At 35.1% G+C, this 25,589-nt stretch overlaps 1 protein-coding gene and 1 pseudogene across 2 annotated transcripts in view; one reads left to right on the top strand and one right to left on the bottom strand.

The window, feature by feature from the left end:
• Window positions 1-25,589, top strand: part of LOC145258135 (molybdenum cofactor sulfurase-like) — a 1,297,067-nt gene that overhangs the window by 1,079,117 nt on the left and 192,361 nt on the right. The window lies entirely within an intron of this gene.
• On the bottom strand, window positions 13,776-13,892 carry LOC145258575 (5S ribosomal RNA; annotated as a pseudogene).

Genomic DNA, 25,589 nt, shown 5'->3' with positions numbered 1-25,589 from the left:
CCCAACCGCAAATGCTAAAAAAAAGTGGGTGTATGGCAGTGTCGGTAGGAAAAAAGTAAATTTGCTTATCGCGCGTTCGTATAAACCTCGCAGCCAGTGAATTACAGTTCATACTACATGTCTTTATATCTCTATAAGTACTTATCTCCGCAAAATTTGAATGAGATTTTCTTAATCAGCATAACCGAAAACTTATAAAAGTTGTCATTCTAGAAAATTGTGGAGGTGGACCTAATGTACAAATTTACCCCCACCCAAAAAATAAAAAGTAAACGTGTGCGGAATTTCGAGAATTAGTCCGGAAAAGAAAAGAAAATAAATACTCCACAGAATTCGAAATTGGTGAAAACACAAGTATATAACAAATAAGTGTTTCCGTATTTACGTTAAAACTGTAACGTAGGTAATTGGTGTAAAAAAAATATCTAATCGTCAACTGGAATAGTAAACGTCGAAAATAAGAAAGAAAAAGCAAATGAAAACGTGTTTTTTTTTTGAGGGAGAGGGATAGTGCTGTGTCTGTATTTTGTATATGTTTACATTCCCAAACCATTGCTGTCTTTACATTTTTTTAGTGTTCCGGACGTGCAATCAAAGACAGAAAAGATGTTATGCATATAAAGTTGTTTACTTGTGCACATTTGTTCCAGTAAATAAGGTTATCAGTATTTAATTATCTGTTTATGAGCGGTTAATATGTTTGTATTTCTTTTTTTAGCGCTAGTGTCTCATGGAGATAGCGACGCAATTTTTATAAACTTTTAGAAGTGTTCGTTCATTTAGAAATTAATTTCATTCTGGAATATGAGAAAGGCAAGTCGCAGTCAATCAGAAACAGCGGAACATAGCTAGGGAGTCATTATTATTTCGGATTCGGAAATCGGGAAGAATATGTTATGTCTATGTATGTATTAGCCAGTTACGAAGGGTGTAATCGTACTATAGTTGAAAAATGTAGAATCGAGCCTGGTGACAACTGGTAGCGGTGAGAGCACTAAATATTGAGAGATAAAAATAGGAATTGCTTCCTCTGTAGATGTGGCGATTGTGATAGTATTGATCATCAGATGTAATGTAGCATTTTATTATCACTAGTGAATGTGGCAGAAATGGTGGTTGTAAGCTACATAAGATAGTGGCTATCAGGGGATATGTATTGAATTTGTATGTGGCATCTATTGTTACAAACCTACGATACTATGATCCAAAGTAGAATTTCTGCAATCAAAACATTATATATGGAGATAAATTAATAAAATATTAAATAAAATATTTTTATTAATGAATATCAAAATGAATACAATTTATTAATAGGGGAATTTAAATTTGGTGACTTTACTTGAAAATTCAAAGATGACGTAATAAAATGAAGAAAAAAAAAGGTAATTGCAACTTCTCACTCAATTTTCAGATTTTGTAATCATGCCTATATGCCTTGATTTTATTTTAAAGTTCATAACTGTTTTTTTCTGATGAGTTAAGGACGAAATAAATTTAATAATTGGCATAATAATTATATGAACTATTTTGTGCTACGAAACAGGTGCTGTCAAAAATTGTGCATGTCAACTTACTAAAAGGAATAAACGGTAAGATGGTCAACATCTTGAAATTTGGTTTTTGACTTTTGTCATTTATTTGTATATGCTCTATAGTTACATCAAGCTTCATAAATTAAAGGATTGGTATAAGTAAAAGGTGAAATATAAACGAATTTTAACGAGGTTGTAGATAGTGCGCAATTAAAAAAGCAAAATATTATTTTATTTAATTTAGGTAAAAAAATTATAAGTCGCTACAATGAATTTACTGTTTTAGTCTTAAGACTGAAATTTATTGTAGCGACTTTTAGTAATATATTTTAGTCTTAAGACTGACACAGTAAATTTATTATGGTAGTTTCCTTTACCTAAATTGAATAAAATAATTATTTATATATATATATATATATATATAGTATGTTTATTTATACAAACATTACTGACTATATATGTGCACACATGTTTCTGCAGTGCATCTTTCTAGAGGGATTACGAAACAAATGAAGAAAATTAACCATTGAGGGATACAGAAGCTTTGAGGAAAAGCGAGTTAAGAAGGATTGAAATGCACAATTTGTGGCGGATTTCTTCCATCTAAAACTGGCTTGGTGAAGTATGTAGTGTCACACAAGGTGGCAGATCTCACTAATGACAACAAATGTAGATTCTGCCACACGGAATTGGTAAGTGTGAGTCATCTAGTATCAAGTTGCACGGTACTTTTAGGGGACGGCTACTACACAACGAGACATGATGGAGTATGTAAGTACATCCACTGGACCATCTGTAAAAAATTAAACATCCAATGTAGCAGCAAATCCTGGGAACATCAACCTTAAAGAACAGTTGGAAATGACTTATATGCCATACATTATGACCATGCAATAACCCTTATCCCTGAGTGGCTTCCGGGCCTTGATAAGTGGTGATCACTGTGTAAAAAAAAAAATCCCTATAGCCACCTACCTTGAAAATGTTGCTGTGAAGCCTGACATAGTTATATGGAATAAGTCAGAGTGAGGGTCAACCTTGGCTGAAGTGAGTGTCCCTAATGATGGAGGTCTGAACAGAGCTGAAAGAGAGAAACAGACCAAATACCAAGATCTCATATATGATATGAAAAGAAACTGAAATCTTACGGAGATACCAACCATATCAGTTATTATAGGTGCCACAGGGTTTATGAAGAAGAACCTGAAGTCCTACCTAACTAATATTCCTGGTGAACAAAGTGCAAAAGAGATCCAGATAATTGCACTTAAGGGAACAACAAGGATAGTAAAAAGAGCTCTCGGTTGGTTTCAATAAAAAGCAGGGCAATGTTGACAGCTGGTTTGGTTGCCCCCATATCCAGCGTTCAATCTTCAAAGGAAGAAAATTAAAAAAAAAAAAAAAGTTAGACAAGGCTAACAATTTTATGAGGATGTGCTGCCGCCCAGACCATCCAAATGTTGTAATATCTGTGGACTTAAATCTGGAAGCGGTTTGATACGACACTCAAATGTGTACAATAAAGTCCCTCTGCAAGTACCAGCAAAGTTCTCATGCCACATCTGGGAACGATTATGCAAGAGTGTAGCTGGGCGAAAGAGTCATCTACGTGCACATGGATGCCCAACATCAATCTAAAGAGAGGGCAAGCTTCTGCCAAGAAGTATATCTACATACATATGCGTGCGTGTGTGTGTGTGTGTGTGTGTGTGTGTGTAGATATATATATATATTGTGTACATTTATTATCAATTTGAGGTGTTATTTCCCTCTCTCTCTCTCTCTCTCTCTCTCTCTCTCTATCTATCTATCTATCTCTCTCTCTCTCTCTCTCTCTCTCTCTCTCTCTCTCTCTCTCTCTCTCTCTCTCTCAGGCACATACACACACACACACCTTCATATATATTGCTTTTCCTTTTCATCCATTTTTTCTTAGAACACTTATAGCATTCCAGTTTTCCTTTTCTCTTTATCCTACACTCTCCCTTTCTCCCTCTCTCTCTCTCTCTCTCTCTCTCTCTCTCTCTCACGTGTGCGCATTCCTTTTCAATTTTCTCTTACTCCTCTCTTTCTTTACACCAAATTAATCTTTCTTATTTCTTTCCAAAGACATTTACTCGCTTACAGTACTTACAAGCTATATAGTATTGAGATATGCGACGTCTTATTGATTTATGATAAGACATCGACAATATCTAAACCCCCCTCCTTCCATACATCGGATGCCAATCATACATGGAATCAAAATATCAAAACTGACAAATCGCAAGTGACACAATATTTTTAGCCACAAGTTCTTCAAAAACAACAAAAAAAAAACATAGAAGGAAAATGTCTGTTGAGCCTTCGTGGCCGATAGATGAATTATTCCATCATTCATTCTAGTTCGTAATTGAACGTTTTCTATCAGTTAAGCAACATTTACTAGGCTTGCCATTGCAATGGGGATTTCAGAAATACATAAAATGAGCAAAAGTCTGTCAATCAAAATCTGTCAATAAATCATTGTTGTCACCCTTCCCCTTCTCCCCCTTCCACTTCCGTTGTTGAGTCGAACTCTTTTGTTGCCTCTTTATATTCTTTGACTGCAAGCGACTGAGTATGAGAACAAGACTGTGTGCACATTGGAAGAAGAAGAAGAGGCTTTGAAGAAGAAGAAAAAGAAGAGGCTTTGAAGAAGAAGGAAAAGAAGAGGCTTTGAAGAAGGAGGAAAAGAAGACTCGCCTTCCTAGAAGAGACTTTTTATGAAAGGATAGAGCAAAAGTACGGGCACAATATAAAAACACTCTTCATAAAATCTTGGAAAAGATACCTAGACGACTGCTTTATCCTCTGGAGAACCTCATGGGGGGATATCAAAGAACTCCACACTTTGCTACAAAATCTACACCCAAAAATAAACTTCACACTAGAACAAAGCCCTACAGAACTACCTTTCCTAGACATCCTAGTAACAATAAAAAACAACAACATAATCACAGACATCTACCACAAATCCACAGACACTCAACAATACCTCCACTTCAAAAGCCACCATTCTAAAAACTGTCTAAAATCAATACCCTACTCCCTAGCACGTAGAGTCTGCACCATAGTAACAGGCAGACACCTCCGTTCAACTAGACTGAATGAACTACAAATAACACTGCGGAAAAGAGGAAATCCACTACCACTAATACAGAAAGGTATTGAATTGGCTGAAAAAATTCCAATAGACCAACTAAGAACCCCAAAAGAACACAACAAAGAACAAATTCTAGCATACGTCTCTACACACAACACAAACAACCCAGAACTATTCACACAGATAACAAAAAACCTTATCCTCCTCAATCAGAACGACAAACTAAACAACATACTTAAAACAACAAAAATAATAAAAAGCAAACGCCAACCCGAAAACTTAAAACACATCCTAACTTCCTCAAAACTCGTCCCACATACTACAAAAGGAGTTACAAAATGTAACAAACCGCGATATGGAGTATGTGACATAATAATAGAAGGTAACACATACACATTCAAAAACCCAGCACAAACATTCAAAATAAAAAACGATCTAAATTGCACCTCCAGAAATGTAGTATATGCACTAAGATGCACAACATGCAACAAATCCTACATAGGCGCCACCAAAAATTTCAGCAATAGAGTGGCCTTACATAAGAGAAACATCAAAATTGCAGATAACAGACACCTCTATGTTTCAAAACACGTACACACATGCAGTGGAAACAGCTTCAAAATAATGCCAATCTTCCAAACAGACAATTATTTTTATTTACTTACACAGGAAAAAAACTTCATCACCAGATTCACTCCTGAACTGAACAGAACCTAATACCATCACACAAAAACATGAAATGCAAGGTACACTCGCATGCACACCCATACACATACACATATACACACCCACACATAAATCAGAACCGACACATTAAAACACACACACGTGCGCGCATACAACCACACACAGACATAACACCCCTATCTCTAATACAGCACACTGAACAATACCAACCCTACTTAACCTCGAAACCAACAACACTAGGAGACACCTAGAACCATAGTATAATATCTGTTCCAACACCTCGCTCCCTTCTCAGTCAGTGGAGGAGAACCCCCTCATGACTGAAACGACTATCATCCCTTCTATCATCCCCCTCCCATACCTATACCCCCTCCAATGCCCCCCTCTGGGGAACAAAATCTTCCCCACACTAGGAGCCGATCCTGGGTCTGGCCATACCCACATGGGGAGACAAATAAATAGAAACATTAAAAATCCCCTATTTTAAATACACCCCTCTTTCTAAACAAACATAATATAAGGAATATCCGAAAAGACTAAAACGAAAAATCACAATACTAAAATCCAAGAATCCAAAAAATAAATATCAAAATAGAATGAAAGCACCCCTACCCTTATTTCAGAAGAGCCAGTCCCCCCTCCCCACACATACACATTAGTAACGACCTCGGACCACAGCCGCCTTCCTAAGGAAGCAAATAACCCCAAAATACTATAAAACACTATACACATTCCCAAACCAATAAAAGCAAACACACACACGCGCACACACGCGCACACACACACACATAAACACACACACACACACACACACACACACACCCTACCCCACCCTAAAGGAAAAGAAAAAAACATTAGCAGAAAGAGATAGCGACTACAGCCAGGTCAACATCTCCCTGGACAAGCCCAATAAAAGAGCAATAAAAATTCAGCATACCAATGAATAATAAACACTTACAAGCCTCCACCCCTTGGAAAAACTTCAAATTAACTACGAAAATCGCCTCATTGTCCCGCACTGTGTTCAACACAATGAACAAATTCAAACTTTTTCCCTAATACAAATCAGCAAATTAATATTAATTTCAGACCTCGAACTTTTAATAAAGTACATACATATATCGGCGCTAAGAAAAGAATATCAAACCACATTTCTTCTTTTAACAATCAAAATTCTAATAATAATCAAGGAACTTCTCTAACCACTTTAATTAAAAAAACTTAATTCTAATAATACCCCCTTCTCAATCAAATGGACTATCCTAAAAAAGGTTAAGTCTTATACTCCAGGCTCTAAGTCATGTCACCTCTGCACAACCGAAGTTATAACTATAATTACTTCCCCTCAAAGTAGCACTATAATAAACTCTAAAAACGAACTGACCTCTTTCTGCAAGTCCAAATTCAGTTATGGTAAATTTGAAATTACATAGCTATTAATTTAACCTTTCAGATATATATTCTTTTCTATAGCATTATCGTTTTTTCTACATACTTTCTTAATATTTTTAACTTAATAATTTTTTATTGTAATCCTTTATTTCTTCCTTGTTTGCCCGGTTTTTATCTGCAATTTCCGTTTTAGCGTTTAAATATTCCTATCTATCAAATATATCAATCTACCTACACATTCATATCCTGTATGTATATTTACTTATATTTTACTATATGTATTTACTTACATACTTACTTGCTTTATCCGGAATTTACAGATACCGGCCATCCTCTCCCCTTTAATTTTTTTCCATCTATTTTTTATTCATCTCTTTACTTATATGTATGTATGTGTGTGTTTGCTGTGTGTATATATATATATATGTATATGTGTAATTGTATGTATTCATATATATGTATGTGTGTGTGTGCATGTATATACATGTGCATATATTTATTTTATCTTTCTTTTCATTTCATTTGGTGTCCTTTAATATCTCCTGCTGATAATTTAATTCTTAAGAAATAACTTGTACATTTCAGTTGACCCCTTTCTTGCTTTCTGTCGCCTTTTAACGTGATTTTGACTTTGGCTGTTCTACCTTAAAATTAATTCAATCACCTTTCAATTTTTTTCTTCTTCTTCTTCACTCATTTTTCTTAATTAAGTCTCGCCCGACAGTCGAGTTTTACATTTTTCCATGTCTTTTTTTACGCACATTTTTATCTTTCTTTTAATAATATTATTGGTATTCATTCCCTTTTCCTTGTAGTTATTTGTGAATTATTCCATGGATTTCTTTCTTTTAGATTACTTTGGATCATCTTCCAATTACACGATTCCCTTGGAATTTACTTGCGCGAATGGAAATTTAACTAACTTTCTTGGATTTGCATTTTTGGATTTTACCGTCATTGGATACTTTACCCTTCACTAGACTATCCATTCACATGAAATCACTTTTTTCTTCACCCTATTCCCTCTGCTTCATTTTTTGCTATCAAGTAAGATCTATGACTTACTTGTAGTTTCATCAAATACTTTTGCAAGTAAAATCCGATCCCGCATTTTGCTAAATCCTACCCTCTAATGAAACTCCACGGATTAAGGACTATCCTTGTGTTTAATGTTTCCTTTTTAAAATTAAATATGTTTTTAACTCTTTTTCAAAGTGTTTTTAACATGTTTTATTAACTACTTGTTCTTATATATATATATATATATATATATATATATATATATATATATATATATATATATATATATGACTACTTCATTTAATCACATAAATTAATATACGAAGATATAATTTTATTCATAAATTTTCGGTATTTACTTCAACAGTGCTCAACACAAAGGTAGAACTAGGTAGTAAGTTATAAAAATATATATGGCAATTAAGCTACACAGAATATTCCGCGTTTCATTCTCATGAGAATTCATCAGGCATAAAAATGAAACACGGAATATTCTGTGTAGCTTAATTGCCATATATATTTTCATAACTATATATATGACTTTGCCCATTTTAAAAATAAATTCTTTATAAACCTTTTTTTTTTAATTTAATTTTCACTCCAAACAAGGCACAGTGCCACTTTAAAGTAGGGGACTACTACCATCGAGGACATAAGTTGCAGGGATATTATGAAGGAAGATGAGTAGCAAGATGTCTGTTCAGGCAGAAGGATGCAACATATCGCTGATGGGACAGAGGTTGAAGCCTAGCTGACAGTGCGGGACCTATTATGTTGGCGACTTTCTTTTTAACCCTGTCTAAGAGGGAGAGACTAGTAGCAGATGCATCAGCCCAAACGTGGCAACAATACTTCATACATGAGCGAATGGTGGCCTTATAGAGGTAGAGGAGACGTTTAGGCGTAAGTAGCTTTCTAGAACGGTAGAGTGTCTATCTATCTCCTGAATAAGCAATGTTTGAATCCAGATTCAAAAAGTTTAAGGCGACAAAAAAAAAACAATACTAAAATATACAATAAAGCACCTAGTATTCCCGAATGGTCAACCTTTTAGTACTGATACGGCTCAACATTGCTTCGGTAATTTATCACTAGGGCTAGGACAACAGCATATTCTTTACATTGTTTTGACTCTCGAGTGTGTATCAGTTAATATCTTATGTGATTTTATATAGAGTGGTGTGGCTCTCGGTTGATTTACTGTGTCTAAGTGCATCAGATATTTTTTTTTAATTCAATTTTCACCCCAAACAAGGCACAGTGCCACTTTGAAGTAGGGGGCTACTATCAGGGACATAAGTTGCAGGGGCATTATGAAGGAAGATGAGCAGCAAGATATCTGTTCACATTACACTTTGAACTTCTGCAGTTGGGAAGGCAGAATCCCGGAAGGGAGTTCCAAAGTCTAGCAGTTCTGGGGAAGAACTGCTATTGGAGTAGAAGGCTTTCTTACACCTACTGTGTAGGGGTGGGATTTAGTTGCTTGTCAAGTTTGTCGGGGGTATTTACATCGAGGGAGTGCAAGTGCTTGTAGTTCATCAGAGCATTCACCATTAAAATACTTGTAGAACAGGAAGAGGGAACTCCTTGCATTGGTTTTATTTTAATGTAATTTTAACGTAATTTTAATGCATATCTGATATAAGTTTTTTAAAAATTCATTAAAAAATTGACATTCATTGTATTCATTTGACATAATATTCTGTTTATAGTTATTTTTGGTCCCCCGACAAAAGGAGAGTAGACTTGTAAGTTCAACCTTGTCCGTTCGTCCGTCCACACTTTTCTAAAGAACTACGTCTTGAAATTTTTTTAAATTTTGCACAAACATTAAACATGATATGAGTAAAAAAGTAACAGAACAAATTTTCTGGGAAAACTCCGATTGCCTTTCTGGTTAAAATGGCTAAAATTGACACCTTTGTGCTTATTAAAAAAATTTATGCCTTAAATTTTTATAAAACTTTCTGAAAAGTTGTAACTAACTGATTTTTATATAATTTTGTTTGTCTATACTTCGCGATAACTCTTGGGTGTGCCCAGGGGCTCTTTTAAGGCTAATAAAAACACTCCGTTTTGGGGACTATTTTACAATATTTGTCCAAAATTTTCTGTGTATGTCTATTTAGCAGTTGTGCATGGTGCTGAGCACAAATTTAAATATGTTAAAGCCTTGGGGACTTTTGGGGCTAAATGGAGGAGAGGAGGGGGCAAATGATGGACTTAGTCATTTCTTTTTTGCATGGTACAGAACTCAAATTTACATATGTTAAGGCCTAAAACTGCACCGTTTGTTCATTTTCACCAGGATTTTACGTCCCCTGAAGACTTTTGAGGCTAAATGGGAGGGGGGGAGTGCTGAACTTAGTCATTTTTTTATGCCTTATTCACTGTGCAGTCACTGGGGACCATGTATGCTTCATTTGTTACGTTAAGAAGAGAATATTTATTGCTTCGTAAAGGTCAAGTTACTACAAATTTCAATAAATAAAAACAAGACATATTTGTGTTATCTTTAAAAAAATAGACAATTTGTTTGTCTGTCCATCGGTCCAAATTTTTCCTTCAGTCACAATTTTTTTAAAACGTTTAAATACATTGCAAAATTTCTCATTTTAAAATGTGAAAAATTTAACAACTTTTAGAAAATGGAGAATATTGTAATTAATACTAAATAATACATTTTCAACAAAAAAAGCGAATGCCATGAACGGAAATTGAAACCTTGAAATCTTTAGTCTGACGTTCTAACAACTGAACTATTTGGATTTTCTAATAAATAGTGCTTAAAACATTACCTTAACAAAATAATAATAACTTTGGCGTAATGTCATAGATTTATGATCTATATCACCCTTATATCACTTATGTTTGAATTTGAAATCATAAATCTATGACGCCACACTAAATCTATTAGTTTGTTAAAGTAATGTTTTAAGCGCGATTTATAAGTAAGTCAAAATAGCTCAGTTGGTAAAAATTTAGACTACTGAAGATCTGAAAGTTTCGGTTTCGATTGCCGGCCAGAGCACCTGCTTTATTAATTGGGAATTCAATATTTTGTATTAGTGCAATATTTTCCATTTTCAAAACTTAAGATTTCTGGTATACTGAAATGGAACAAATTCTGCTATGTATTTATAACGTTTTAAAAAATTATAAATCTTTATTTACATAATATAATACTAGCAGGGAGACTCAACGTTGTCCGGGATTGAATTAGGATCAATGAATGTTTCACACTTCCAATACTTTATTGTCATCGAAATCGATAAAATTGCCCATTCTTTAATCAAATCGATTGATTGCCTGATCTATTCAGAGCTCCCTCAAGATGCACCGGGAGGAAGCTTCACATGCCCCTCCCCCCGCAGTGACTTAGTCGACAATATATTGTAGTCTACATTGCACTGTAGAGAACTTATTGTTGATTCTATAAAATTATTTTTATATAATGGCTTCTTTTTTTTACACAGGCATAACCACTTAGCAAGGTCAGAGACCACTAGAGGATAAGGGTTAAGGGTGTACAGTAGTCAATTGGACAATATAGTAATCGTTACTAATGGAAATTCGGTAAATTTGTTATTGAAGTTTAAAATACAAAAATTAAATGTCATGGTTAAAATTGCGCTCTAAACAGAAACATTTATTTCAAACGCGTCCCTGTCCCATCAAAGAACCTAATGTTGATTGTATATGCCGAGCTCTTCTATTTGTGTGGTGATAAAACTTTTGAAACACACTTGTGATGTTAAGCTGTATAATGGCGTTAATATCTCGGATATTTTGAAATGTTTGAAACTCTGCAAAATTTATTTATCTATTTATAATTTTTAAAACAATTTGTGACGGACTGACAGACGGACAAAATTTCTATTAGTACAAGATATATTTTATTTAATCGGAATTCATTATTGAGATGAGTATTATTTATTAATTTTTATTTATTGTGGACTATTATCCTCATCTTTATTAGTTGTTTCACAACGCTTCGGCCAATTAATCTTCTGGCCTTCGTCAGGTGGTAACCGCAACGGGATAGGAACTCTGAATCTTCTGATTGCATCCACTGCAATTACTGCCTGATGCAGTCAAGAGATTCAGAGTTCCTATCCCATCGCGGTTACCACCTGACGATGGCCAGAGGATTAATTGGCCGAAACGACGTGAAACAACTAAGAAAAGATGAGGATAATAGTCCACAATAAATAAAATTAATAAATATTTTGTTATTAATCCTTCATTACTAGGGTTACACTCAGGTTCATCTTCTCCTCCAAACAGATCTAAACGGGTCAGTAGTGTGTGGTCGATACGCATGTGTGTTAATACAGTGTTTAAGAAGTAGAGAAAAAATTTTTAAGAAAAAATTCTTTCATTATTCAATTATTCAAACGTGATTATTCCGAAATTGTATTTTCATGTGTGTTTTTTTTTTGTTTGTTTGTTTGTTTTTTCTTTTGTTTTTTCAACGGGTTATGTTTTTCTTTTGAACGGGGATAGTTTGTGCAAATAGTTACAATGTTTGATGTGTTCATTTGTAAAAAAAAAAAAAAAAAAGAATGCAATGAGATGCAAAATGGAATCGATTTCATTGTTAAGCTAATCAATAAAAAGATGATTAACTAATAAAAAAAAAATTTAAAAATTAATTCTATCCATCAATTTTTTGAGAAACATCCAAATTTGGATATTCTAAAGATTTATTAAATCGATGATTCGATTCCAAAAGTTTTGTGAAGATCGATTTTTAATTAATAGTTTTTGTAAAGTTATTTCTATGGATAATTATCTGTGTAAAGTTTATAGGCAGGATGACCTAAAAAAAAAAACGCTACTCATGGCACAAGGCTTTCTTATTATCCAACCATAGTTGATACAAATTAACTTCCGTCTGTTCCTGACTTATCCAGTCATGTTTTTAACATTGTTCTTTGAAAAACATGACTAAATGTGGCATGAAAACTTGTCAATAGCTCTGAGGCACTCTTCTCTTCAGAATTCCTTGATTTTGGCTGTAAAAATCTTAATAGACATTTGTTGGTATCTGTCTGTTTCAGGGGACAATGGAGTTTAGCACCTCCGAATTGTCTGTTACCAAATTGCAGCGTCTGCTAAAATGTACAAACCTATCCTGAATCGACAGGCTCTGTTATAGATGCCACAGATCTAAGACGCAGGTGTCTCGTTGTGAGAACTCTATTGCAGTCCTATGTCGTCTTTTTTTTTTTTTTTTTTTTTGTCTTCTCCTTCGACTGCTTGTCTCTTCTCTCCTCACTCCTCTTGGAGTATACATTTACTGCATTTCTCCAGCAACTGTGGTCTACAGTCATGGACTCTCACCCTGGTAAATCAATGCCACCCGTCTTCATGTCTTGCTTGCAGACGTTTTTGTAATGTAGAACAGGTCTTCCTACTTGTTTGGAACGGGTAAATGTCCGCCATTAGAGAATGTCATCTAGGAACTTTCTAACACCCATTTGCTTGGCATGGCCATTGGCCAAGCCATCGAAGTCATTGTTGTGTAAGCAGAGCATCTGATCAAAGATGGTCTTACTTTAAATGTAGTCCTGCAAAGCAATTCATAGGGTTTTTCTGAGGTTGTGCAGGTGGATGGTGTTGAGTCTGTTCTCTTGGTGGGAGTAAAGGGCCGTGATTCACTGCCATAAACAGTATGCTGAGCACGCAGGCTGGAAACATCTTCAATTTGGTATTATTTGTCAGCATCTTGTTGTTTTAGACGCTCTTCTTCAAGCGATCCATCGCTGTTATTACCTTACTGATCCATTTGTGGAGTTCTGCAGACAGGGAGAGATTGCCACAAACTTCTGTCCATTAAAGTCTTCCTTCAGTCTTGATAGACTATGGATACCCATTGTAAGGGTGCCTGCGCGTGAAATTTGTGTGGCAAGAGTTGCACAATCTTCAACCACGCCTCTCCTGAGTCAACATTGTTGCATACCAGTGGCAAGTTGAGGTACAAGACGACTGGAAACAATGCCGAGATAAGCGGAGAACACATACAGCGCCTAGAATTCCCAAATGGTCACCCATCTGGTATTAGCTAGGCTCAACGTTGCTTAACTTCGGTGATCTGACGAGAACCGGTGTATCAACGTGATTATGCTGTATATTGCCGTGTCCATTAAACACATACTAATTGAATGCAGAGACTTTGAAATAATAAAATCCAAGTTCTTCCAAGTAAACAACTTAGAAAAACGTTTGTACAAATAAAAGATATATTAAATTTCCTAAAACCGATTGAACTCTACTGGAAAATCTAAATTCTACAAAACAAACAGGTTACACAAACAGGGAACGCATCTTCAAACTAAAAATGATTCCATAAATCAAAGCACATCAATAAAAATTCCTCATTTGATCCTAGAACCACCCCATAGTTATCGATGGGGCGGCGGGCACAAACAAACAAACCTTAAGATAGTGTACCATCTATAATATACATCTCAGTTGTCTGTTAGTGTGTTTGTGTATGTATGTTTGTATGTCTAGCTAAAAGTAAAAAAATACAAAACGATTCACAATGAATATGATATCGATTAAAAGAATAGGGATCCGGATGCATAATATCTCCAAATTATAAAAGATCATCAGTTGTTTAAGGTACAAATGTCATTTTATTTGAAGGGGAGGGTCAGGTAAAGATCTTGCCTTCAACGTCCTTTCTTAACAATTACAATCTACGCATGCGTGAATGGTGCTTCCTACTTTCCTTTTAAAAAGATAAATTTACAACAGTGGCCAAATGGTTTGCGTGTTTACTTACGGTTTATCTTTTAAAGGTTCGTGCCCAGCACGGATCATTTTTTTCTTTTATAAATAATAAGTAATCATTTTTAAAACATAAAAATGTTTATTTTGGTTTTAACACTATTTAACACTCCAAAATTTAGAGTCAGCAATATTTTTAAGAGAAAAATTATCTCTTAACGCTTCCAATACTGAAAATGTTAGATTTCGAATGTCTTTGATTTATAACGACACTGCTGATTGGTTGTAGCAGTAAACTGACCACATGATAGTTTATTAAAAGGTTAAACCGACGGAAATTCCCTCTTTTTTTTTTTCTTTGCAGCTCTCTTACTGATAATAACTTCACGTAACTCAGACGAACCCCCCCCCGTAGTGCATATTTTCTACTATCAGGAATGGTTTTCCACGAAACTATAATCTTCTCTCTGCCGAGCTCATATAATGGCAGAGAAAATAACTTCATATTGAAATGATATGATTACGAATTCAATTGTTAAAAAATTCTTTGTCAAAAGTAAATGTTTGCAACTTTCGCATCTTCTTCCATCTTTTTTTTTTTAAATTTTCATTTCTGCCTTCAGGGCTTTTATCGCTAGTCTCTTTCATTGAAATTTGGTTTTGCTTTAAAGTTCATATTTTATCTTCCATTTACTTAGATGCTAAACCGCTTATATTTCTCATGGGCTTTGTTACTGCGAGATACACATGTTCAAGTATTGATTTTAATTCAGACAAGATAGATCGAACATTCACGAAATTCTAATCCTGTTATTTCTTTTTTGTGCTTTTGTAATAATTCTCAGGGAAAACATTATTTGCTTCCCCACGAATGCAAAATGTGACACAAGGTCTTTTTTAATGTGGGGAAGGACCAGCTCCCCCAAAAAGGGGCACTCTGGAAGTAGGCAAAAATAAAATTGCCTTAGTATAGAAGGGTTTCCCCTAACATTAAATAAAAACAGATTAACTCACGTGTATTGATTTTGCACTACGAAACAGATACTGTCAAGAATTGTATAAGTCAACTGAATTAAAGGAATAAATTATAAGATGGTCAACATCCTGAATTTTGGAATATAACTTTTTGTCATTTATTCTCTCTCTCTCTCTCTCTCTCTATATATATATATATATGTGTGTGTGTGTGTGTGTGTGTGTGTGTGTGTGTGTGTGTGTGTGTGTGTGTGTGTGTACTGTTTTCAGAATGTGAGAGATGATATAATTATTTCTTCAGTTAAGCAACGTCGCAGCTCACAAGAGCAATGACAGCCATTTGACCATTTAAATATATTTTAGTATATCTTTGGTGGCCCATTTTTTAAATTTCACATATTTAGGGTCAGCCTGCTGCCATTTTTCTTGTTTGTGCCAATCGATAAACATTGTACGATTTTCGAACTGATTAAATGCTTTAAAGTTTAATAAAAACACTAAATACTTTTCCAGTGAGGTAGAAGAATAACTTATCTTGCCTTTTGTAACATTTATTTGTTATATATTTGTTTTTGACCACTTTTTCGTATCTCTGTGGATTGTAAAACAAACCCTAAATTTCTTTGCAGCGATGGTAATATGACGTAACACAGTTTCACTCAGTTGCGTTGTCTTATTAAATCTGCAGAAGTCTCTCTTTGTCATTCTTGAAGCCAGGGAATCTATTGATTCAACTGAACGACGAATGGTTAATTTGAAAAGTTCAGTATACTTTTATGAATGAGCGGACATTGGCGATGTCATCGGGCGATCAATTAGAAAACAAGAGACGCTACGATGCCAAAGGCAGGTTCAAACAACTGTTCGTTCCCATATAATTACATGAACTTTAAATATCTTTCCACACCCAGCGTTCTATCCATCTTTCGCATCATTAGGGAGCGTGTGATTGGTTTCATGGATACCATCGCAGACAATGGAATCGGCCATGTTGGTTTTAAATTCTACCTCAGATCTACTGGATTCACTTATGCACAAATACCCTTTGAAAAAAGGGTATAGATCTAAATGCCCCCTAGCTTTGAAAAATAGCAACTTGTATTCAATTAAGCATAAACAATGAATCATTAGTATAGTTCTTGTTTCAGCATTAAATAATCTAATAAAAAAAAATGTTTGATTTATCATAAAATAAACAAGGCACAGTAGCCTGGTGTTGTCCAGGAGAACCAATAACAAAATAGAACATTTTTGTTTTTAAGTGTGTCATATCTTTTAAAACCTCTCTTTTACCGTACCTCTCCATAGATACCCCTCTCTCTCTCTCTCTCTCTCTCTCTCTCTCTCTCTCTCTCTCTCTCTGTGTATCTCCTTCCCTCTCTCCCTTTTTTTCTCTTTGCCAACTTATCCAACATAAAATAAAGAAAGCAACCGCTATGCCATCACCGCAATTTTGCATCCCTGTGCCCGTTTTACAAGTACTTTAATGAACCGTACTTTATTGTGTTAGGAAATAGGTCGAACATAAGAAAGAAATATGATAAATTATATTGTAGATACGTTTTACCGGAAGTGAGGATCAGCTGATCGGATCTGTGTGTGAGTTACATGATCAGGTTAGCTGGAGTCAGAGAGTTTGGGTTTGGACGTAGAGAAGAACAAACGGCTTAACAGGTCGTCCCCTCCCCTTCACTGGGGCGGGAGCGCTGACATGTGTGAAAATAAGGACCACGCAAGCAAAGACATTCACTTTCCATTCTTCTGCGATCAACACCTGGAAGGTGAATAAAAACTATATAAAACCAATTCATCGTTTTGGAGTGAATGAATATTCGTTCAAAACAGGTTTCAAGTCTCCCCTCCAAGAACGAGATGAATTCTAGGTGGACAAGATCAACGACGCATGAAGATATGTCCAAAATACATGTACCACACACACACACACACACACACACACACACACAAAAGCATATGAACAATTAGATATGAATATATCACAAATAGACAGAACATTTAGACGATCACACACGGTACCCCTTATATGATAACAATACAACAGACCCCCATTTTGGTGCTCGTGTACCAGTGCACCCATACAAGGGTGTGGGGAAAAAATCGAACCTGGAGGTTACCACGGTGGAAAAAAGTATAGACACAACGAAAAAAAAAAAAGAAAGAAAGGAATTGTTCTGAAGAAAAAATAGACACATTAAAATTATATATAGATAGATTTATATGCTAACTTAATAAGGAAAAATAATGGAAGGACGGTACGATAAAAAAAAAAAAAGAAAAGAAAAAGAGAACGTTAGTGTGTAGAAAAAAATAAATAGAAGAAATAAGGAAAAAAAAACAGATATATCGATCGACATACAGATAATTAATTGTTGATTTTGAATATGAAGACTGCAAACACAGAAAATAGAAGAAACAAAATATTAATACAGGCAATGTGTAAAACAGAAAGAAAGAAAAAAAGAAATAGAAGATAAACATAAATTTTAGTTACAGTGTGGTTAAAAATACCTGTCAGCTTAAGAGGAACATGTCAATCAAAAAAAGTTTGTTATGGAGTTTAGCATGTGTAATTGTCACAGTTGTAAACTGTAATACTCGGTGTTCTTTTTGTGTAAAACAATGGACAATTTCTGCCAATGTGAAAATTTTCCCCCCAATTTATACGGTGTTTTTTTTTTTTTTCTCAGGAATTTGTTTTCTGGTGTGGAAAAATGTTGTTCATTGTATGTAAATGGATGTAAACTGTATAATGAAATTTTAATATGCTTTTTTTAGATTAAGAAAAAAAAACAAGTGTTGTCTAAAAGGAATTGTCTATGGGTGATTGGGATTTCCGTTGATTTCGAGTAGAATCAACATGGAAAAGTTCATGTGTGGAAATCCCGATATTTTCCGCTAAACTATATGCCTTGGAGGCAGTCGCAGTTACTGACCTGGAGAAAAAAAGTTTTCCAGTATAGCACAGCGGAATATATTTCTGTCCAGCGTCAGGGAGCAAATGGAATGCCCTGACAAAGCATGGAGGGCAGAAAGGAAATGGCAGAAGTGGCTATAATAATAATCACTCAGATAACTAAAAGGTTATTTTTTTTTTCAGAAAAACTCAGAGTTTTGGTGACGTGGACAATTTTAGTTTCCATGGATGTTATTTTGTTGTTGAACTTTTATTTTGATTAAGGATTGTCTAGAAGTTTATAAGTGAATCATTTTTGGGGGGGGGAGCGACTATGTATTTTAATTGTAAATGTTTGTGTATTTTTGTAAACGACTGTGATTTTTTTTCAATTTTGATGATATATATTTTTAGGATCGGATTTTTTCGGTTTTCGATACTTATCGGATGAATTTCTGTACAAAATATATCTAAGAACACGGCCAGACATATAAATTAGTTTTGTGTGAAATTGACAAAAGATAGGCTCAACCGTTTCGGAACCTATGAGGAAGGAACTCACACACACACACATACACACACACACACAAAGTGGCTTTTATATATATATATATATATATATATATATATATATATATATATATATATATATATATAAATGAAGAGATTCCGAAGCTGTCATCACATAATAATCTTCTCTGAATGTTATCAGTCTATGGATTGATTTTAATTTGCATCTTGGTGATAATGGGGTTGGCAATTTCGGAAAAGTTATCCACCCATTGATCATTTATGATGATCTCCCGGTGGCATTCGTAGTTTATCAAATACATCCACCATCTTCCTTTTCTTACCTCCCCCACCCCATCCTTCTCAACAGTTTCCTGAGTGTCTTCATAAACGGAACCCTGCAAGGGAACACACATCATCAAAGCTGGCTATATTACTTATTAGCCAGGCATAATCCATAATCGGATCAATCCAGGAAAGTGAATTTCCTGAGATATGAGCTGGTACTTGCTTCTAATGGGTTTATTAATCCAGTAAGTTGGGGGTGGGATAGAATTTATGATAGAGATTCCTGTGGCTTGCCGATTCCAGTTATCTTGGAGAAAAATTCCTTGGTAACAGTTTAAAATAAGTCTTAAATTTGTAGCTGTATGCCTCTAGTGCCATCAGGTAGGAAATAAGAACTTCTTAAGACAACTTGTATAAGTATGGTATTGATAAAAATCCAGGTTGTCCTCGACGGTCGTACATCTAAACAATATGATATAAATGCGGGAGTGCCTCAAAAGTCTATCCTTGGACCTCTATTATTCCTAATATTCATAAATGACCTCCCTGACAAAATTGTCTGTGAGGTCATTTGACGCTGATGACACCACACTCTATTACAGACACGACAGGAAAACAAATGAACACATATCTAAAGAAATGGCAGAAACACTAGAGGATGACCTCCAATCTGTAGTGGAATGGGGACAAAAATGGATGATCACATTCAATGCTGCCAAGACTAAACTTGTTTCCTTCAATAATTACAAGAAACCTTCTCTACCCCAATAGCAATGGCCAAAGACTCTTTATCTGAAAGTACATCTTTTAAACTCTTCGGCCTTACGTTCACAGTAAACATGAGTTGGAACAATTACTTTGAGAGCATTACCAGTACCGCTGCAAAGAAGGTGGGCACTCTCTACCGTGCTAGAAAGCTACTAACGCCCGAAAGTATCTTTTACCTCTATAAGGCCACCATCCGCCCATGTGTGGAGCATTGTTGTCATATTTGGGCTGGTGCATCGGCTACTAGTCTCTCACTCCTAGACAAGATTCAAAAGAGTCACCAACCTGATAGGTCCTGAACTGTCATCTAAGCTTCAGCCTCTGTCCCATCGACGAAATGTAGCATCCTTCTGCCTGTTCTTCAAGTACTTTAACAGTGAATGCTCCAACGAACTGCAAGCACTTGTACCCCCTCAACGTAAATACCCCCGACAAACCGGACAAGCAGCTAAATCCCATCCCTTCACAGTAGAGATCCCTAGGTGTAAGAGAGCCTTCTACTCCAGTAGTTTCTTCCCCAGAACCGCTAGACTTTGGAATTCCCATTCGGGTCCCTGCTTCCCCAACTGTACTGACATGCAGAAGTTCAAGTGTAACGTGAACCAACATCTTGCTGCCCAACTTCCCACATAGTACCCCCGTAGCTTATGTCCCTGATAGTATCCCCCTACATCAAAATGGCAATGTGCCTTGTTTGGGGTGAAAATGTAATAAAAAAAAATTTTTAATTTTAAAAAAGTCATATTTCTTAGTCTAATTGCCTAAAATTAATTTACAACCATATATACACATCTCGCATTATTGTGTGTGTGTGTGTGTGTGTGTGTATATATATATATATATATATATATATACACACAATTATATAAATGCAACTTTGTCTCTGTGTGTGAGATCGTTCCTTATAGACTCCGAAACGGCTAAACAGATTTTCTTAAAAATTTACAGACTTTAGTGTATAATTATGGGTGTGATATTAGTTAAGTTTTGTCTCAGAATACCTCCAATTACTGATAATCAATAATCGAAAACGTTATTATAATTTATCTATCATCGGTAAAGCCATTTTTTCCATGTTGTCGCTTCACAAAACTGATAGAATAACGAGCTGTGAAAATTCTGCTGTGGGTTTTTTGCATGTTTTTTGGGGGCTGGGTTTTTTTTTTGGGGGGGGGGTTGCATGACATGGTCTGTAGATTCAAACTCCGCACGTAAATTTCTTAATTTTGTTTCATTAACTGGAAAGAAGTTTATATAAAAGAATTTTATAAAAGAAACAGTAAGTTCTCTAGAGTGCAATGTAGAATAACATATTTTGGACTAAGTTACTGCATGGAAGCATGTGAAGCTTCCTCCCAGGCGATTTAACAGACTTCGATGACAATAAAAATATAAGAGTGTGAAATATTCATTGATCATCATTCAATCCCGAGCAACATCGAGTCTCCCTGCTAGTATGTTGATATATATATATATATATATATATATATATATATATATATATATATATATACTTGTATTTTTTGTAGTAAAAGAAATCCCATACAGTGCTCTATTATTAGGGAAAAACCTTTCTCGAAATAAGAGCAATATATTTTTTTGTATAATATATACAGGAATTTACATCGGTAGTCGGTACCGACGGTTTCAAGCCCGGTAGTTGAGGATATATATATATATATATGCTAGTCTTGGGATGATAAATAAGATATGGCAAGTGCTCATCTGAGCTTCAATCTATGGTCCCCCCTCGCCAAACTTTCACAAAAAACACTCATCTAGCCAAAACCACTATCAATAATCTCCCACACTCTTTATCTGTGCCTAAACCTAAACGTAGATTCCATGAACAAAGCTTTTTTCTTAGAACTGCACGCCTGTGGAACTCTTCCGTTTGCCTGCTTTCCAGCTGACTACAATATGATTGTCTTCAAGTCCAACGTAAACAAGTTCTTGATGAACCATCCCCCTAAGTAATCTAATTTACAAAATTCCCACTACTTATGTTTACTACGTTCTAATCACATTGACTAATGTATACCCATTAACTCTTATCCTCGAGTGGCCTCTAGGCCTTGATAAGAGGTGATTCCTGTGTAAAAAATAAAAATTGGGAATCAGAAAAATCAGGACTTTCGCCGTATCAAAATGAATATCAGAATCTGAAAAATTTGCACCTATTTTCCGATGCCAAAAACGATTCTTTTAATTGTCTTTTTTATTTGATTTTGTTTAAAACAAGATCTTCCGCTGCTGATATTAATGATAAAATAATATTTATTGATTTAAAACTATCAGTAAACCTAAAAACTCTACATGTGTGTTTTTACGTTTGAGAAAATATCTGCACATTTAACATCCGTTTTTTTATGGCAATCATGTAAAATCATAACTGTATCGTTAATATTTAGAGATTTATAAAGAATTGGAATCGATAATTGTATCAGAATCAGGAAAATATTGAAATCGTCCCATCACTAATATATATATATATATATATATATATATATATATATATATATATATATAATTATTTTTTTACTATAATAATTAAATACCTACAGACACTAGTGTTTCATCCTTTCGGGATTCTTCAGTGCAGGGTGTCACAATTACTACCAGTCGAACGATTCGAACCCCGCGACACGAGACATCTCTGGCTCGATTAGCGGAGGCCGTATCCATTCGGCTACCATTAATCGTGTGAAATAGCGTTGAATTTTAATCCTTTTAATTTAAATGTTCATTACGTCAGACAGACAGTGATCAAATCGTTATACGACGATCTACGCATAAGAGCTAAATTGACCGACTTTTATTCAACAGAAAGTGCTCAACGATAAGAAACGTATTTCTTAAAGGGGCTGTCATAATTATTTTTTTACTATAATAATTAAATACCTACAGACACTAGTGTTTCATCCTTTCGGGATTCTTCAGTGCAGGGTGTCACAATTACTACCAGTCGAATGATTCGAACCCCGCGACACGAGACATCTCTTGCTCGATTAGCGGAGGCCGTATCCATTCGGCTACCATTAATATATATATATATATATATGTGTGTATTCCATCTTCAATAATAAACATCTTTCAATAAAAACTAAACTCATGGTATACCACGCGATTGTTATACCTGCGCTTCTGTATGGGTGTGAAACCTGGACTATATACCAAAGTGATCTCATTAAACTCGAAAAATTCCACCAACAAAAACTTCGAGCTATACTGAACATCAAATAGTATGACTATGTAACCAACACAAGCGTTCTTGAGAGAGCAAGCAGCTGCAGTATTGAGGCCACCACCATGAGGCACAGACTCCATTGGTTGGGGCATATCCTCAGAATGGATGAAAACAGACCCCCTCGACAAACCCTGTACTCGGAGCTAGCCACACGAAAAAGACCTATCGGCCATCCTCTACTGCGATATGAGGACCAACTCAAATCCACCCTAAAAACAACGGATTTGATCTTCACATCTGGGAAACAACATCTCAGGATCGGTGCCTATGGCGCCAATCCATCATACACGGTACCAAAGGATACGAGGCAGAAAGAAGAAGACTGGTGGAGATCAAGAGGCAGGCAAGAAAAAATCGTGCTGAACAACAATGCCCCCTGCCAAGCATTGCTTGCCTTCTCTGCCCACGCAAATTCCACGCTCAGATTGGTTTGAGAAGCCATCTGTGATCCAAACACTGAGGGAAGAGGAAACTGAAATTCTCGGATACAAGAAATTGGCCGACGATATATATATATATATATATATATATATATATATATATATATATATATATATATATATATATATATCCTGAGAATATTACTTTCCAGAGGTAAAGTAACCAATGAAGTTGAACGAGGTTAATACAAGAGTGCTCAATACCGAAGTAGGGCAGGGTATACATTTTATGTGTTTATATATATAGATATATAGTCTAGGCACTGTATGTACTACGTCAAGTCATAGAAATTTCCAGCTTGGAGAGATGCACCCCCAGTCTTTGTTAAGACATGTATTTAGGAGAAGGAAACTCTGATGCAAAAAACCTGCGGTCTAATGTAGACTATGTCAGTGTAGATGTCTGCACAGACTAATGTTAGGAGTAATACCAAAAAGAATGCATGGTTCAACACAAAGCCTTCACCACTATAAACAAATTATCTGTGTTGATTTACGAGCAAGTTAGTTGTTGTGGCGGAAGCTCATATGTTGAAATCGACAGGAAAGTTCATCATATATATATATATATATATATATATAAATGATGATTGCAACATCTTGTCAGACGAGTGCCACTTCCTCAGACACTGAAAGTCCATGAGCCTGAAATTGACTTATTTAGTCCTGCCGGTGAATTCACACGCTCAAGCAGACATGACACTGAACGGTCATTGATATACATACATATATATACATGCACGCATACATACATACATACATACATACATATATACATACATACATACATACATACACAAATACATATCTATAAACATACACACATATATACATACATACACAATACATAATACACATATATACGCATACATATACATACACGCATGCTTACATACGCATACACAGATATACACACATATACAAATACAAACACACATATACACATACAAATACTTACACATATGCACATATAGATACATACACATACATTTACTTACATATACATACACATACATATATATGCATTTATACACAAACATATATATATATGCATATATATATATACATACATACACACACAAACATATATCTTCATATATACATAAAAACACACATAAACATATATATATATACACATACATATATACATACATAGATATACATACATATACAAACACATGTACATATAGAAACATACATACACATATACATACACACACATACAGACAGACATATATACATATGATGATGGCAAATGAATTATTACATGCTTCCAGCATTTCAGGCCTACATGTGTCACAACTTTTCCATCGCTACAGGACTATTTTTTATAGATAAACTAGCGAGGGGTACCCGGCATTGCCCCGGTGTTTGGAGGTGTGTGTGCTGTTAAATAAAAAAGAAACCGGGGGTGTAGGATCGAACCGAAGCCCTGAGGCGAAGTTTGAAAATAAAATCGGCCAGCCAGAATGAGTTACTAAAAGATGTTTGAATTTATTTAAGTAAGAACCAAATTGACAGGTGCGCGCACGGAAATCGTAGAGCAATAGCTATTCAGCAAATGAGGTCAATGACCAAATTTGTTTGTTATAAGCGAAGTAAAAAAGAAAACAACGTAAAAACTTAAGCAGGGGGGGGTAATCCAAACATTGAAAAAACACAAAAAAAACTAACGTAAGGCAAACGAACGATGTTAAATGTAAAAATCGAAAAAAACAAAAAAGAAATGGCTTAAATAAGCCTGTTTCGATATTAAAATTTAAAAAATCGGTGGGTACCCGGGTGTTTTGGGGTGTGTGGTCGGGGGTGGATAAGCGAAGTAAAAAAAAAAAACAGAAAAACGAACGTTACGTGAAAAGTGGCTTAAATAACACTGGTTCAATATTCAAATTTAAAAAATCGAAAAAAAAAAAAAGACTTCTCACACCACGATTCGAACCCAAAACGTTTAGATAAC

Source organism: Euprymna scolopes, chromosome 33 (assembly GCF_053919585.1).
Source record: "Euprymna scolopes isolate OS-2025 chromosome 33, ASM5391958v1, whole genome shotgun sequence".
NCBI lineage: Eukaryota > Metazoa > Mollusca > Cephalopoda > Sepiida > Sepiolidae > Euprymna > Euprymna scolopes.
This window is presented reverse-complemented; position numbering and strand designations above follow the sequence as displayed.